General features: G+C 40.1%; 1 protein-coding gene across 11 annotated transcripts in view; it reads left to right on the forward strand.

The window, feature by feature from the left end:
- Positions 1–16,840, forward strand: part of trol (terribly reduced optic lobes) — a 1,731,230-nt gene that overhangs the window by 1,446,272 nt on the left and 268,118 nt on the right. The window lies entirely within an intron of this gene.

Raw genomic sequence — 16,840 nt, forward strand, 5'->3', positions numbered from 1 at the left:
TTTCACCTAATAATTTGCTATTATACAGGACAGGCCTCACTAACTAAATCCTTGAAATAAAAGTACTGTATTAGTCCTCACTAATTTAATAATTCATATAGAAATAAAAAAAAAGTCAGCAATTAGTTTCTGTATATGTATTGTAACATAACTCAGTGAAAGTTGGAATAGTAAAGCACAGAGAGCAACTTAAGCCTCTAGCTGGTGTGTAAATTTATTTTTAATCCACATTAGCATTAGTACAGGCATAGGACATGAGAAAGCAAGTTTATACAGCATCAGCCAAAAAAAAAAAAAAAAAAAAAAATCCCATTTCACCCATCCATTCACTCCAAAAGTTTGTCCGGTTCTTCCTTGAATTTATTTAAATTATCAACTTCCACAAGGACAGATAAAAGTTTGTTCCAGCAATCAACTACCCACTGTCTAAAGGCAAATTTCTGCACATCTATTCTGCAAATGTCTTTCCTCAATTTGAATTTATGCCTCCTCAGGTTTGTAATCCAAGCAAGAGGAAGAATCCATCAGCATTGAGCCTGCTCAAACCATTCAGATCATATACCTCAATCAGATCACCTCACTTGTGCGTAGTCTCCTGATGCTGCAATTTGCACAACAAGCCTTTCTTGGTAAGAGCACCCCTTTATTCCCCTCACCAATCTCGTTGCCCTTTTCTGTATTCATCTGTACTCAGAAAAGTAACCTACTTTATAAATTTGAAAATTAGTAAGAAATAATTCAAAATTGTTCACTTTGTGAGTTTATTTTTACCTTTATTTTTAGTGTATTATGAGCACAAATAAAAAAAAAAAAACTTAATTTTATCATATATTTTCAAATTGAAACCTCCTCTGACATGCTTTAGGCATTTTTTTGGAACCAGCAGATGCTACAGTAAAATGTGATGTTAGTACATGTAAAGAGCTGGGTTGTCTGCTATATATATATAATGCTCTTCAATAATTGGATGTGAGAAATGCTGCTAAAATTACATTCTTGTTTTCCAGTACTTCATAATTGTATGCAAGAATAGTTTAACAAAGCCTAAAAATATATATATTTTTTTTTATGATCAAATGTTTCCAATAGCAAATCAGTGATATGAATCAAACCCTTAATGAAGGAAAATTAAAACTGCCAATACTTTAATAGATAATTTAATTTTTACATTCAAATTATTTTTTGGACATTTACCACCAGGCAATGCCCACTGTAAGGTAAATTTCCAAGTTTACATGGTAATTATGGGACGAATTAATCGTGTTAATTTAGGTCAGCCTGTATATGCTGTTTCAGTCTGATGGAAGAATCGCAGTTTTCCAGCCAGAGAATGATATGGCATGATATGCCTTCATGATATGGCACTGTACCATTGATTTTTATAGATGATATAGTGGGTGGACAATCCTACCATAATATTCTAGAAAATGCTTCACTTCCAGCTCTGATGGAAATTTAAGGTAAGATTCACTCTGCCATAAAGTTAATGCATATTTGCTTGATTTGAGAGAGCAACATGCTACCTCTAGAGGGCTGACTAAGAGTTCTAACTTTAATCCCACTGAATGTCTGTGGGATGAATTTGAAGATGCATGAGAAAATTAAGGCCTACTTCACAAATTATGTCCAAAGATCGAATGCTAAAATGCTTAAATTGAAACTTTCCTACATTTCGTGGAAAGTTTGGCAAGTAGGCTGTATACTGCATTGAAGGACAAAGGTGAGCCTATAACATATCATACATTGTCTCTTGGTCCCAATGTCTAGTGTGCGTGTGTGTGTACGTGCATGTACTATATACAAAGGATCTGCATTAGCAACACCCTCTTGCATAGGAACAGACTGGTCTGTGATGCTGGTGAAAACTTAGTCAGGAATAGCTGATATAAAATTATAGTTTGCACACATGGTGATCAGTTTGAGTGTCTACAAGGAAGAATGGGTCAGTGTCATGATCTTTCTGACTTTGAATGTGGAATGATTGTAGTAGTAGTAATAATGGCATGTGATGCAAGCAAACAAGGGGTAGAATTTAGGGGTAGAATTTTTTTCAGCCTGGACTGTACTTGTTAACAGGAGAGATTGCTTCTACAGGGATGGGATACACTTAAATAGAAAGGGCGCAAGAATATTTGCTGATGCTATCGAGGCAGTGTTAGGTGGGTCGGAAAACTGCTAGCTTGGGGGGAGACAAAGACCAATAGATTGACAGTAGCCACTGGCAGAGGTGAAAGAGATTCTTGCACTGCTTCTATTAGAATGAGCAGAAGCCTGAAAAACAAGATGCATGGTATTTCAGAGACTGCTGGGAGCCATTGCGGTACAAGTAAACACATGGGTTGTGTTAGGGTAGCTAAGAATAGAAACAGGTGCAGGTATACTTGCGTGTACACCAATGCTAGGAGTTTAGTAAATAAATTTGATGAATTTGAGGTATTGCTCAAAACATCAAAGGCAGATATTGCTGGGATATCAGAGACGTGGTGTCACACAGATATAAGGGATGCAGAACTGCAATTTGGGGAGTACAACGTCTACATAAAGGATAGACAGGATAGGAAGGGGGTAGGGGTTATGCTATTAGTTAAGAAACACATAAAAACCAAGGAAGTGAAGCCAGTCGACATCGCTGGACAGTGCAGTGTTGAGTCAGTTTGGTGTGACATAAGCATTGGGAGATCAAAATTGAGAGTAGGAGTGTGCTATAGGCCTAATGACTCTGATGAGTATAATAAGGAACTGTACAGGGAAATAGAGTGGGCCAGTAAATCAGAGAGTCTTATAATGGGAGATTTTAATTTCCCAGATATTGACTGGAATTTGGGGGCTGGTTACTCACACACTAGCAGGGCTTTTGTGGATTTATTGGATGATTGTTTTCTACATCAGCATGTTCGGGAGGCAACTAGAGGGAGTAATACTCTTGATTTGATTATCAGCAGTGATTCTTCATGCATTAAGAATCTGCAGATAAATGAACCACTAGGTGGCAGTGATCACAGTGTGCTGAAGTGGGATTTACTGAAAGAGGTAACTACCATTAGGGGTAAAGGGAAGGGTTATTGCTTCTGTAAAGGCGACTACGATGGACTGAGACAGTATTTAAATTCTATACAGTGGGACCAACTGATGATGTTACCAACAGCAAATTCAAAATGGGAAGCATTCAAAGAACTTATCTTGGAAGCTACTAGGCTTTACATACCAACTAAGAAATATTGTTCAAGGTTTAGGCCAAAATGGATGTCAGATGAACTAATGAGGCATATGGCAGAGAAGAAAAATGCATGGGATACTTACAAATTAACACATGACACAGAAGCCTATGATAGATACAAGTTGATATGCAACCAAGTTACAAAGGAGGTTAGGCAGGCGAAGGCAGATTACGAGAAATCCTTGGCAAGGGATGCAAAGAAAAACAGCAAAGAGTTCTTTACTTATGTAAACTCTAGAAGGAAGGGGATGAATCAGATTGGTCCACTTGATATTGATGGGTCAACTGTTGATGATCCTGCTCAGGTAGCTAACAAACTAAATGAATATTTTGCATCGACATTCACACATGAGGAGTTATTCAGCAAGGGGAATGCCAGAGGTGTATTCAACTCTAGCAGTAAGCTACAGAATCTTGAAATAACTGGGAGTAAAGTGGAGGAGAAACTGTTGAAGATAAACACAAGAAAGGCACCCGGGGTGGATGGGATCTATCCAGTTATATTAAAGGAGGCAGCAAAGGAAGTAAGCAAACCCTTAGCCATAATTATGAGAGCTTCCTTGGACTCAGGGGAGGTACCCATAGACTGGAAATGTGCAAATGTGACTCCAATTCACAAAGGAGGATCAAAGGCTGACACAAGTAATTATAGACCTGTGAGCTTAACTTCTGTTCCAGGAAAATTAATGGAGGCACTGGTTAAAGAAGCACTGCAGGATCATTTAGACAAGACTTCAGTTATAGCTCAGACACAGCATGGTTTTGTTAAGGGGAAGTCTTGCCTGACCAACCTGATTGGATACTATGATGCAGTCACAAAAGAACTGGATGCAGGGAATAACTTTGATATTATATACTTGGATCTTAGAAAGGCTTTTGATACTGTTGCACATGGAAGACTGCTACACAAATTGGAGCAGTGTGACATTGGAGGCAAATTGCTGCTATGGATAAAGGGGTGGTTGAGGGGGAGAAGACAGAGTGGTAATCAATGGACACTGCTCATCGTGGACTAATGTTATTAGTGCAGTCCCTCAGGGCTCAGTGTTGGGTCCATTATTGTTTTCTGTATTTATAAATGATATTGATGATGGTATATCAAGCTTAATGTCCAAGTTTGCAGATGATACAAAGGTTGGCAGGGTTGTCAAGGACACTACTGACACTATGCTGCTGCAACAGGAACTGGAAAGGTTGAGCAGATGGGCTGAGAGGTGGCAAATGAAGTTTAACATTGACAAATGTAAAGTACTACACATGGGAAAAAGCAACCCCAGAGCAACGTATCAACTCTGTGGTACTACACTGACAGTGGTAGAGAATGAAAGGGACTTGGGGGTGATTGTGCAGGCAGATATGAAGTTCTCTGAGCAGTGCAGACGGGCTGCAAGAGTAGCTCATGGAGTATTGTCAATGATATACAGGAATTTTTCCAGCAGGGATAAGGAGGTGATTATTCCATTGTATAAGGCGATGGTCAGGCCACACCTAGAGTACTGTATACAGGTCTGGCGGCCTCATTTCAAGAAGGATGTAGAGCTGCTGGAACGAGTACAGAGAAGGGCAACAAGATTAGTGAATGGAACAAAGGAGTGCTCTTACGAAGAAAGGCTTAAGTTTTGCAAATTACAGTGTCTGGAGACTAGGCACCAGCGAGGTGATCTGATAGAGGTGTATAAAGCCTTGAATGGTTTAAGCATGCTCAATGCTGATGGGATTCTTCCTCTAGGTCAGAAAAATCACCTATGAGGGCATAAATTCAAATTGAGGAAAGACAGATGTAGGATAGACGAGCGGAAATTTGCCTTTAGCCAGCAGGTGGTTGGTTGGTGGAACAGACTGCCATCCCTTGTGGTGGAGGTTGATAGCCTAAATAAGTTTAAGGCTCAGCTGGACAGGTATTTTGAACGAACAGAGGGGTGAAGTAGAAGTGGGTTTTTTTTGTTTATTTTTTTGGCTGATGCTGCATAAGCTTGCTTTCTTGCATCAAATGCCTCTACTAATGCTAATGCTAACAAGCATATGAGTTTATGCAGCATCAGCAAAAAAAAAAAATTTTTTTTTACACAACCATTCCTTCTAAATGTTTGTCCAGTTCCTCCTTAAATTTATTTAACCTATCAACTTCCACAACGACAGATGGAAGTTTGTTCCAGCAATTAACTACCTGCTGGCTAAATGCAAATTTCCGCACATCTACTCTACATCTGTCTTTCCTCAATTTGAATTTATGCCCCCTTAGGTTTGTAATCTGAACACATGGAAGAATCCCATCAGAATTCAGCATGCTCAACCCATTCAAGGCCTTATACACCTCAGTCAGATCCCCTCGCAGATGCCTAGTCTCCAGCTGCTGCAATTTGCAGAACTTAAGCCCCTCTTCATTCCCTTCATTCCCCTCACCAATCTTGTTGCCCTTCTCTGTACATGCTCAAGCAAATCTACATCTTTCCTAAAATGAGGCCTCCAGACCTGTACGCAGTACTCAAGGCATGGCCTGACCATTGCCTTATATAGAGGGACAATCACCTCCTTTTCCCTGTTAGCAAAATTCCTATATATCATTGACAAAACCCCATGACCTGCCCTGGCAGACTGTCTGCATTACTCAGAAAACTTGATATCTGACTGCACAATTACTCCCAGGTCTTTTTCATTTTCTACCACCTTAAGTGTAGTACCATACAGTAGGTATGTTCCTCTGGGGTTACTTCTACCCATATGCAGTACTTTGCATTTGTCAATGTTAGACTTCAGTTGCCACTTCTTAGCCCATCTTCCCAAATTTTCTAGATCCTGTTGCAGTAGCACACTGCCATTATTGTCATTACCAACCCTGCCAACATTTGTATCATCTGCAAACTTTGACACTAAGTCTGATATACCTTCATTAATATCATTGATAAATATACAAAACAACAGTGAACCCAACACCGAACCCTGTGGGACTCCATTAATAACATTAGTTAACGAAGAGCAGCGTCCATTGATTACAACTCTGTCTTCTCCCATTCAACCATCCTTATATCCATTGTAGCAACTTACCCTTACGGGTTTGCTTACTTCCTTTGCCGCCTCCTTTAATATAACTGAATAGATCCCATCCACCCCAGCTGCCTTTCTTATGTTTAACTTCAACAATTTCTTCTCAACTTTTCTCTCAGTTATTACTAATTCATTAAGCACCCTGCTACAATTTGACAACCTTCTGGCATTTTCAATCCTTAATAACTCAATGTGTGAATGTAGATGCAAAATACTCATTCAGTTTGTTTGCTATCTGAGCAGGATCATCAACAGTCAAACCATCAATATAAAGTGGACCAATGAGATTCATCCCCTTCCTTTTAGAGTTTATATAAGTAAAGAAATCCTTGCTGTTTTTCTTAACATCCTTTGCCAAAGATTCTTTGCCTTGAACAGTATTTCTTAGTTAGTATGAAAGCCTAGTAGTTTCCAAGATTAAATCCTTGAACACTTCCCATTTAGAATTTGCTGTTGTTAACGCCATCAGTTGGTTCCATTGTATAGCATTTAGAAAGTTTTTTCCTTTACGAAAGGAAAAACCCTTCCCTTTACCCCTGATTGTAGTTACGCCTTTAAGTAAATCCCACATCAGTACACTGTGATCACTGCCACCTAGTTGGTTCCTTTATCTGCAAATTTTTAATACACAAAGATCACTACTGATAACCAGATCAAGAGTATTACCCTCTCTGGTTGCCTCTTGAACATGCTGCTGCAGAAAACAACCATCCAGTAAATCCACAAAAGTCTTACTAATGTGTGAGTGACCAATCTACAAGTTCCAGTCAATATCTGGGAATTTGAAATCCCCCATTATAAGACATTCTGATTTACTAGCTCACTCTATTTCTCTGTACAATTGTTCATTGTACTCATTTGAGTCATTAGGTCTATAACACACTCTAACTCTTATTTTTGCTTTCGCAGTGCTTATGTCACACCAAACTGACTCAACAGTGCACTGTTCATCTATATCAACTGGATGTACATTTGATTTTGTTTTTCCGAATTAACAGCATAGCACCTTCCCCCTTCCTATCCTTTCTGTACACATTGTACTCCCGAAATTCTCTGATATCCCAACGATATCCACCTTTGATGTCTTGACCAACACTTCAAATTCATCAAATTTATTTATTATACTTCTAGCATTGGTATACATGCACCTACTCTTATTCTTAGTTACCCTAACACATCCCACATACCCACCTGTTTCACAATGACTGCCATCAGTCCCTAAAACCCCCAACACCCCTTGCCCCAAGCCACTGCTCATTCTAATAGTAGTGCAAGAATCTCCTTCACATCTGCCTGTGGCTACTTTTAACCTTTTAGTCTGTGAATCCCCCCCAACTAAGTTAGCAGTTTTTTGTCCCACCAACACTGCCTCGATAGCATCAGCAAATATTCTTGCACCTTTTCTATTTAAGTGTATCCCATCCCTGTAGAAGCAGTCTCTCCTGTTAACAAGCACAGACCACGCTTAAAAGAATTCTACCCCTTGAGCCTTGCACATTCCCTCCAGGGCTGAATTGATTGATAAGGCTCTCATCATGTACTCCCTCCTATTGTGTCTGGGCAGAATTTCAGACACTTTCAAATTTAATCCTAACTCATGACTTTTTTGCAACATTGACCTGTACTTGTTAAGTAAATCTGCAGGTCTCCTACTCTTAATGTCATTGGTGCCAATGTGTACAGCAATGTCACCCTTTGTGCCCTTAAAAGATATATGCTTCACAACTATATCTTTATCAATGATACATCATTGTGAAGGCAAGATACCAGATGCCAGTTTCTTGACAACAGCCAACACATTTCAGAGCTACCATTCTGTGGTGTCACTTCTAAAGTAAGCTTTCTGCCAAGAAAGGAGACACCTTTCTATTATATCTATATAATTAACTTCTTTAACATACTAACCACTAACCTCGTATCGCTTGATCACTGGTGGCACCGCTCCTGCCTCCACATGGCAGGGCTGGTAACCCGAGTATAAATCCAATACTCAGGACAAAAAGGAGCAATTATAGATCCCTTAACACCGACTGTAGAGCCTACATTCTCACGTGAACTTGAGTCATCTCAAGCAAAAAGAATCAAAGATGATTCTTCACCTGAACTACCTGCATCTACCTGAAGTTTAGTTGCCAATGACAACGTTCATTGTCAACTAAACTTCTTAGCAGTTTATCTCCATTTCTTGTGCAGAAAAACATTGAGGCCATAACAGGTACTCCTAAAATTGTCAAACAACTTCACTCAGGAGATCTCCTTATTTAAACATCTAATCCCAGTCATTCTAAGCAGCTCCTGAAGCAAAAGAAATGGGAAGGCCTCCAACCCCACACAGAACTTTAAACACCTCAAAGGGAGTTATTTTGGAATAGGACTTCCTTAATGTTCCCAAGGAAGAAATTGCTGAAGAACTTAAGGCACAACGTGTTATCAGTGCTAAAATAATTATGACCAAACAAGATGGTGTCGTAAGGAACCCACAAGAAATGTTATCCTTACCTTCAACACTTCACATCTCCTGGCATCAGTAAAAGCTAGCTACCTTTCCTGTAAGATCTGACCATATATTCTAAATCCACTTAGATGCTTTAAATGCCAGAAGTATGATCATTCTCAAACAGCATTAGCATTAGTAGAGGCATATGATGCAAGAAAGCAAGCTTATTCAGCATCAGCCAAAAAAAAAAAAAAAAAAAAGCACAACCACTACTCCCATTTCACCCCTCCGTTCGTTCGAAATACCTGTCCAGCTGAGCCTTAAATTTGTTTAGGCTATCAACTTCAACAACAAGTGATGGAAGCCTATTCCACAAACCAACTGCCCGTTGGCTAAAGGCAAATTTCCGCACATCTATCCGACATCTGTCCTTCCTCAATTTGAATTTATGCCCTCCCAGGTGATTATTCTGAGCAAGAGGAAGAATCCCATCGGCATTGAGCATGCTCAAGCCATTCAAAGCCTTATACACCTCTATCAGATCACCTCGCCGATGCCTAGTCTCCAGACTCTGTAATTTGCAAAACTTAAGCCTTTCTTCGTAAGAGCAACCCTTTGTTCCATTCACTAATCTTGTTGCCCTTCTCTGTACTCGTTCCAGCAGCTCTACATCCTTCTAGAAATGAGGGCTCCAGACCTGTATACAGTACTCAAGGTGTGGCCTGACCAATGCCTTATACAAGGGAATAATCACATCCCTATCCCTGCTAGAAAAATTCCTGTGTATCATGAGCTACTCTTGCAGCTCGTCTGCACTGCTCAGAGAACTTCATATCTGCCTGCACAATTACCCCCAGGTCCTTTTCATTCTCTACCACTGTCAGCGTAGTACCACAGAGTTGATACATTGATCTGGGGTTACTGTTTCCCATATGTAGTACTTTACATTTGTCAATGTTAAACTTCATTTGCCACCTCTCAGCCCATCTGCTCAACCTTTCCAGATCCTGTTGCAGCAGCATAGCATCAGTAGTGTCCTTAACAACCCTGCCAACCTTTGTATCGTCTGCAAACTTGGACATTAAGCTTAATATACCATCATCTATATCATTTATAAATACAGAAAACAACAATGGACCCAACACTGAACCCTGAGGAACTCCACTAATAACATTATAGAAACAGTAATACGCTTCACTGTTTCTATTAGATAGCGTAGTATTCACATTTAATTTAATTTAATTTATTGATCTTATTAATTTAAAATATCATGCCCCAAACTAGAGCAGCAAAGCAACGGGCACAAAGTGGCAGGAGTGCTGTGACTCGGAAGAACTGCGGGGGGCGATTCTCCAACGCATCACAGCCTAAAAAAATGTGCAACTTGTGAAATGTTTGCCGAACTATCTGGAACGGAACATGATATTGCCATGGGGGATGTCTTTGTGTGTGCGCGATGTAAGGAGTGTAAGGAAATCAGGCGACACCTCAGCGTTGTTATGGGCCTATATGAGAGTTTGAAGGACAGGGTGGATGCCCTCGAAAGATCTAAATTGAGGGGCCCATCAGGCTCTCAGCTGCCCACATCAACGCCAGAGCTTGCACTTGGTCATCACGCAACACAGCGGCAACCCCCAAGGCAGATTGCGCTGGTCCCAAAGGAACTAGTAGTTGTTGGTGACTCTATTGTCAGGGAAACGGGAAATATATTGTGTAAAAAGGATAGGTGGAACAGGACCAGGGTATGTCTGCCAGGGGCAAAGCTTGATGACGTTGTAGAGCGGATATCATCTTTTAAGGGCACAAAAGGTGATATAGTTGTACACGTTGGCACTAATGATATTAAGAGTAGGAGACAGGCAGAATTACTTAACAAGTACAGGTCACTGTTGAAAAAAAGCCGTGAAGTAGGGTTGAATTTGAAAGTGTCTGCAATTCTGCCCAGACACGATAGGAGGAAGTATATGATGAGAGCCTTGTCGATCAATTCGGCCCTGGAAAGATTGTGCAAGGCTCAAGGGGTAGAATTTTTTTCAGCCTGGACTGTACTTGTTAACAGGAGAGATTGCTTCTACAGGGACGGGATACACTTAAATAGAAAGGTGCAAGAATATTTGCTGATGCTATCGAGGTAGTGTTAGGTGGGTCGGAAAACTGATAGCTCGGGGGGATACAAGGACTAATAGTTTAACAGTAGCCGTAGGCAGAGGTGAAGGTGATTCTTGCACAACTTCTATTAGAATAAGTAGCCACCTGGAGCGAGGGGTGTTGGGGGTTTCAGGGACGGATGTCAGTCATCGTGAAACAGGTGGGTATATGGGATGTGTTAGTGGCTGGGAATAGCAATAGGTGCATGTATACTTGCATGTATACCAATGCTAGAAGTATAGTAAATAAATTTGATGAATTTGAAGTGTTGGTCAAGACATCAAAGGCGGATATTGTTGGGATATCAGAGACGTGGTGTCACCCAGATATAAGGAATGCCGAACTGGAATTTGGGGAGTACAATGTGTATAGAAAGAATAGGAAGGGAGGAGGTGTTATGTTGTTAATAAAGAAAAATATAAAATCAAAAGAAGTGCATCCAGTTGATATAGATGAACAGTGCACTGTTGAGTCAGTTTGGTGTGACATAAGCACTGCGAAAGCAAAAATTAGAGTAGGAGTGTGTTATAGGCCCAATGACTCGAATGAGTACAATGAACAATTGTACAGAGAAATAGAGTGGGCTAGTAAAGTGGAATGTCTTATAATGGGGGATTTTAACTTCCCAGATATTGACTGGAACTTGTGGGTTGGGCACTCACACACTAGTCAGACCTTTGTGGATTTATTGGATGATTGTTTTCTGCAGCAGCATGTTCGTGAGGCAACCAGAGAAAGTAATACTCTTGATCTGGTTATCAGCAGTGATCATTCATGTATTAGGAATTTGCAGATAAAAGAACCACTAGGTGGCAGTGATCACAGTGTACTGACGTGGGATTTACTTAAAGATTTAACTATATAATATCAGTGTAAATACACCATAGTTAACCCATATATTTGAGCTACGATTGTAGCGTAGAAGGCATCGTTTAAATTGTATCTCATAATGTGGTTGCCTTCACAACAAGATAACTACTATTGAATTACTTCAAATAAATAACGCTTCTCTAGTAGAGAAGACTACTGTTATTTATTTTCAGCGTACCACCACCCAGACGATCGTTTCGAAGCTTTTTGGCTTCGTCATCAGTGAGCGGGTAGGTAATACAATATGCCATCTCAGTTGCGAAGTTATATCCACATTCAATAGTAGCTATCTTGTTGTGAAGGCAACCACATTATGAGATACAATTTAAACGGTGCCTTCTACGCTACAATCGTAGCTCAAATATATGGGTTAACTATGGTGTATTTACACCGATATTATATAGTTAATTATCAAAACCCATAAGGATTATGCCCAGTGCATTTAATTTTCAAATACATTACCACCACACCCTTCTGGCATCTCTCATAATGTGGATATAACTTCGCAACTGAGATGGCATATTGTATTACCTACCCGCCCACTGATGACGAAGCCAAAAAGCTTCGAAACGATCGTCTGGGTGGTGGTACGCTGAAAATAAATAACAGTAGTCTTCTCTACTAGAGAAGCGTTATTTATTTGAAGTAATTCAATAGTAGCTATCTTGTTGTGAAGGCAACCACATTATGAGATACAATTTAAACGATGCCTTCTACGCTACAATCGTAGCTCAAATATATGGGTTAACTATGGTGTATTTACACCGATATTATATAGTTAATTATCAAAACCCATAAGGATTATGCCCAGTGCATTTAATTTTCAAATACATTAAAGATTTAATTACCATCGGGGGTAAAGGAAAGGGTTTTTGCTTCCGCAAAGGCGAGTACAGTGGTCTCCGACAGTTTTTAAATTCTGTACAGTGGGATCAACTGACGATGTTACCAACAGTAAATTCTAAGTGGGAAGCATTCAAGGAATTAATCGTGGAAGCTACTAAACGTTTCATACCTATTAAGAAATATTGTTCAAGGTTTAGGCCTAAATGGTTGTCAAATGAACTAATGAGCCTCGTAACAGAGAAGAAAAATGCATGGGATGCATATAAATTATCAAGCGACTCAGAAGCCTATGGCAGATATAAGTTAATCTGTAATCAGGTCACAAAGGAGGTTCGGCAGACGAAGGCAGATTACGAGAATTCCTTGGCAAAAGATGCTAAGAAAAACAGCAAGGATTTCTTTACTTATATAAACTCTAAAAGGAAGGGGATGAATCTGATTGGTCCACTTGACATCGATGGTTCGACTGTTGATGATCCTGCTCAGATAGCAAACAAACTGAATGAGTATTTTGCATCTACACGTGAGGAATTATTAAGGTTTGAAAATGGCAGAAGGTTATCAAATTGTAGCAGGGTGCTTAATGATCTTGTAATAACTGAGAGCAAAGTGGAAGAGAAATTGTTGAAGTTAAACGTAAGAAAAGCACCTGGGGTGGATGGGATCTATCCAGTTATATTAAAGGAGGCGGCAAGGCAACTAAGCAAACCCTTAGCCATAATTATGAGAGCATCCTTGGACTCAGGGGAGGTTCCCACGGACTGGAGATGTGCAAATGTATCCCCAATTCACAAAGGGGGATCGAAGGGTGACACGAGTAATTACAGACCAGTTAGTTTAACTTCTGTTCCGGGTAAAATAATGGAGTCTCTGGTTAAAGATGCATTGCAGGATCATCTAGACAAGACTGCAGCAATAATTCAGACACAGCATGGGTTTGTTAAGGGAAAGTCTTGTCTGACAAATTTGATAGGATATTATGATGTGGTTACAAAGGAACTGGATGCAAAAAACAATTTTGATATCATATGTTTGGATTTCAGGAAAGCTTTTGACACTGTTGCGCATGGAAGACGTACAAATTGGAGCAGAATGGTATTAAGGGTAAGTTGCTACAATGGATAAAAGGATGGTTAAGTGCGAGAAGACAGAGAGTGGTAATCAATGGGTGCTGCTCTTCGTGGACTAATGTTATTAGTGGAGTCCCACAGGGTTCGGTGTTTGGTCCACTGTTGTTTTGTATATTTATCAATGATATTGATGAAGGTATATCAGGCTTAATGTCGAAGTTTGCAGATGATACAAAGGTTGCCAGGGTTGTTAATGACAGTTTTTTTTTTTTTTTTTTTTTTTTTGATTTGGTAGTTGTTGGCGCATCGGCTTCTGTGGCCATATTGCACCTCCCAAGGTTTTTGCAGTACTTTGATCCAAGCCCGAGGCGGGAATCGAATCCGCGACCTTTGGGTTGCCCAGCAGGTACTTTACCCACTCGGCTAGCCCGGTCGGCGTTAATGACAGTAATGGCAGTCTGCTACTGCAACAGGATCTAGATAATTTGGGCAGATGGGCTAAGAAGTGGCAACTGAAGTTTAACCTTGACAAATGCAAAGTACTGCATATGGGTAGAAATAACCCCAGAGAAACGTACCAACTGTGTGGTACTACACTTAAGGTGGTAGAAAATGAAAAAGACCTGGGAGTATTTGTGCAGTCAGATATGAAGTTCTCTGAGCAATGCAGACAGGCTGCCAGGGCAGATCATGGGGTTTTGTCAATGATATGTAGGAATTTTGCTAGCAGGGAAAAGGAGGTGATTATCCCTCTGTATAAGGCAATGGTCAGGCCACGCCTTGAGTACTGCGTACAGGTCTGGAGACCTCATTTTAGGAAGGATGTAGATTTACTTGAGCAGGTACAGAGAAGGGCAACAAGATTGGTGAGTGGAATGAAGGGATCCTCTTACCAAGAGAGGTTAAGTTCTGCAAATTGCAGTGGCTGGAGAATAGGCACCTGCGCGGTGATCTGATTGAGGTGTATAAGGCCTTGAATGGGTTGAGCACGATGAATTCTGATGGGATCCTTCCACTTGTTCAGATTATGAACCTAAGGGGGCATAAATTCAAATTAAGAAAAGACAGATGTAGATTAGATGTGCGGAAATTTGCCTTTAGCCGGCGGGTGGTTAATTGCTGGAACAAACTTCCATCTGTCGTGGAAGTTGATAGCTTGAATAAATTTAAGGAGGAACTGGACAGGCATTTGGAGGGAATGGTGTGATTTTTTTTTTTTTTTTTTTTGGCTGATGCTGCATAAGCTCATACATTTGCTTTCTTGCATCACAGGCCACTACTACTACTACTACTACTACTACTAGTCCACATTGAGCAGTGTCCATTGATTACCACTCTGTCTTCTGCCACTCAACCATCCCTTTATCCATAGCAGCAATTTGCCTCCAATGCCACACTGCTCCAATTTGTGCAGCCGTCATCCATGCGCAACAGTATCAAAAGCCTTTCTAAGATCCAAATATATAATATCAAAGTCATTCCCTGCATCCAGTTCTTTTGTGACTACATCATAGTATCCAATCAAATTGGTCAGACAAGACCTGCCCTTAACAAAACCATGCTCTGTCTGAGCTATAACTGAATTCTTGTCCAGATGATCCTGCAGTGCTTCTTTAACCAGTGCCTCCATTAATTTTCCTGGAACCGAAGTTAAACTAACAGGTCTATAATTACTTGTGTCAGCCTTTGATCCTCCTTTGTGAATTGGGGTTACATTTGCACATCTCCAGTCTATGGGTACCTCCCCTGAGTCCAAAGAAGCTCTCATAATTATGGCTAGGGGTTTGCTTACTTCCTTTGCTGCCTCCTTTAATATAACTGGATAGATCCCATCCACCCTAGGTGCCTTTCTTGTGTTTATCTTCAACAATTTCTCCTCCACTTCCCTCTCAGTTATTAGAAAATCATCTAGCTCACTGCCAATGTTTACTTCACCTACGACATTCCTCTTCCTGAATAACTCCTCATGTGTGAATGTAGATGCAAAATACTTGTTTAGATTGTTAGCCACCTGAGCAGGATCCCCAACTGTTGAACCATCAACATCCAGTGGACCAATCTGATTCATCCCTTTCCTTCTTGAGTTTAAATAGGTAAAGAACTCTTTTCTGTTTTTCTTTGCATCCTTTGCCAAGGATTTCTCATAATCTGCCTTTGCCTGCCTAATCTCCTTTGTGACTTGGTTACAGACCAACTTATATCTATCATAGGCTTCCATGTCACCCATTAATTTGTATGTATCCCATGCATTTTTCTTCTCTGCCATGTCAAGGTAAGGCCATTTGTCCCCTGTGTGGCTCATCAGACCACTCCCAAACTGAATGTACAGTAGCAATGCCAAAGTGTCCCAATTGCCAGGGTGCTCACCCCTCATATTCTAGAACTTGCGAATCATGGAAAATGGAAAAGAAAATAATGAGTACAAGGTAAAGAAAAATGTAACATACCAAGAAGCAAGTAAACAGATATTAAACATGTTGCCTTCCAATGCAGTCAAAAACACTAAAGAATTTTCAGCACAGATTTATATTACTATTCCTCCTAAATTATCTCTTGCTCAATGGGCCAGATCCATCCTCATGGATGGTGAGACACTAACAGCAATGAAGACCGAGTCCATCAAATTTTACTAATACAAATCCATCCAAGTCACAACAAGATGTCCCCAAGTCAGGAACATTAACAAAGGAGAAAGATGTTCATACACAGAATAAACCAACTGACGAACTATGGAAATTGATGAGAAGTCAGATAATGAAGATGCAGTTCTCCTGCTACATGCTGATGACAAGATGGATATTACTCACCCAATCTTTCCAAAATGAGAGAAATATAAACAAGATCGAGGGAAAATCAAATGATCACACCAATCCACCTAACTCAAGTAATGCAGAAAATCATTCAATGGAATTGTAGAGGCCTAAGAAGCAGTCCTGATGAATTAAAATACTTAATGCACCAGCATGATCCTATATGCATTTGTCTACAGGAAATTTATTTATCATCAAATTATACCCCACACTTCTCACAATATACCCTATATAGACGTGACAGATATTCTGAGTCTCTGGCCAGAGGAGGAGTAGCAATTTAAGTTCATAGTAATGTACCATCCAAACCTATCCAGCTTTGCACAACTCTAGAAGCAGTAGCTATTTGTATTGTCTTTGGCATTAATCTCACTTTTATCTCCATTTATATTCCACC

Source organism: Mastigoproctus giganteus, chromosome 13 (genome assembly GCF_048544385.1).
Source record: "Mastigoproctus giganteus isolate SK-2022 chromosome 13, ASM4854438v1, whole genome shotgun sequence".
In the NCBI taxonomy this organism is placed as follows: Eukaryota; Metazoa; Arthropoda; class Arachnida; order Uropygi; family Thelyphonidae; genus Mastigoproctus; species Mastigoproctus giganteus.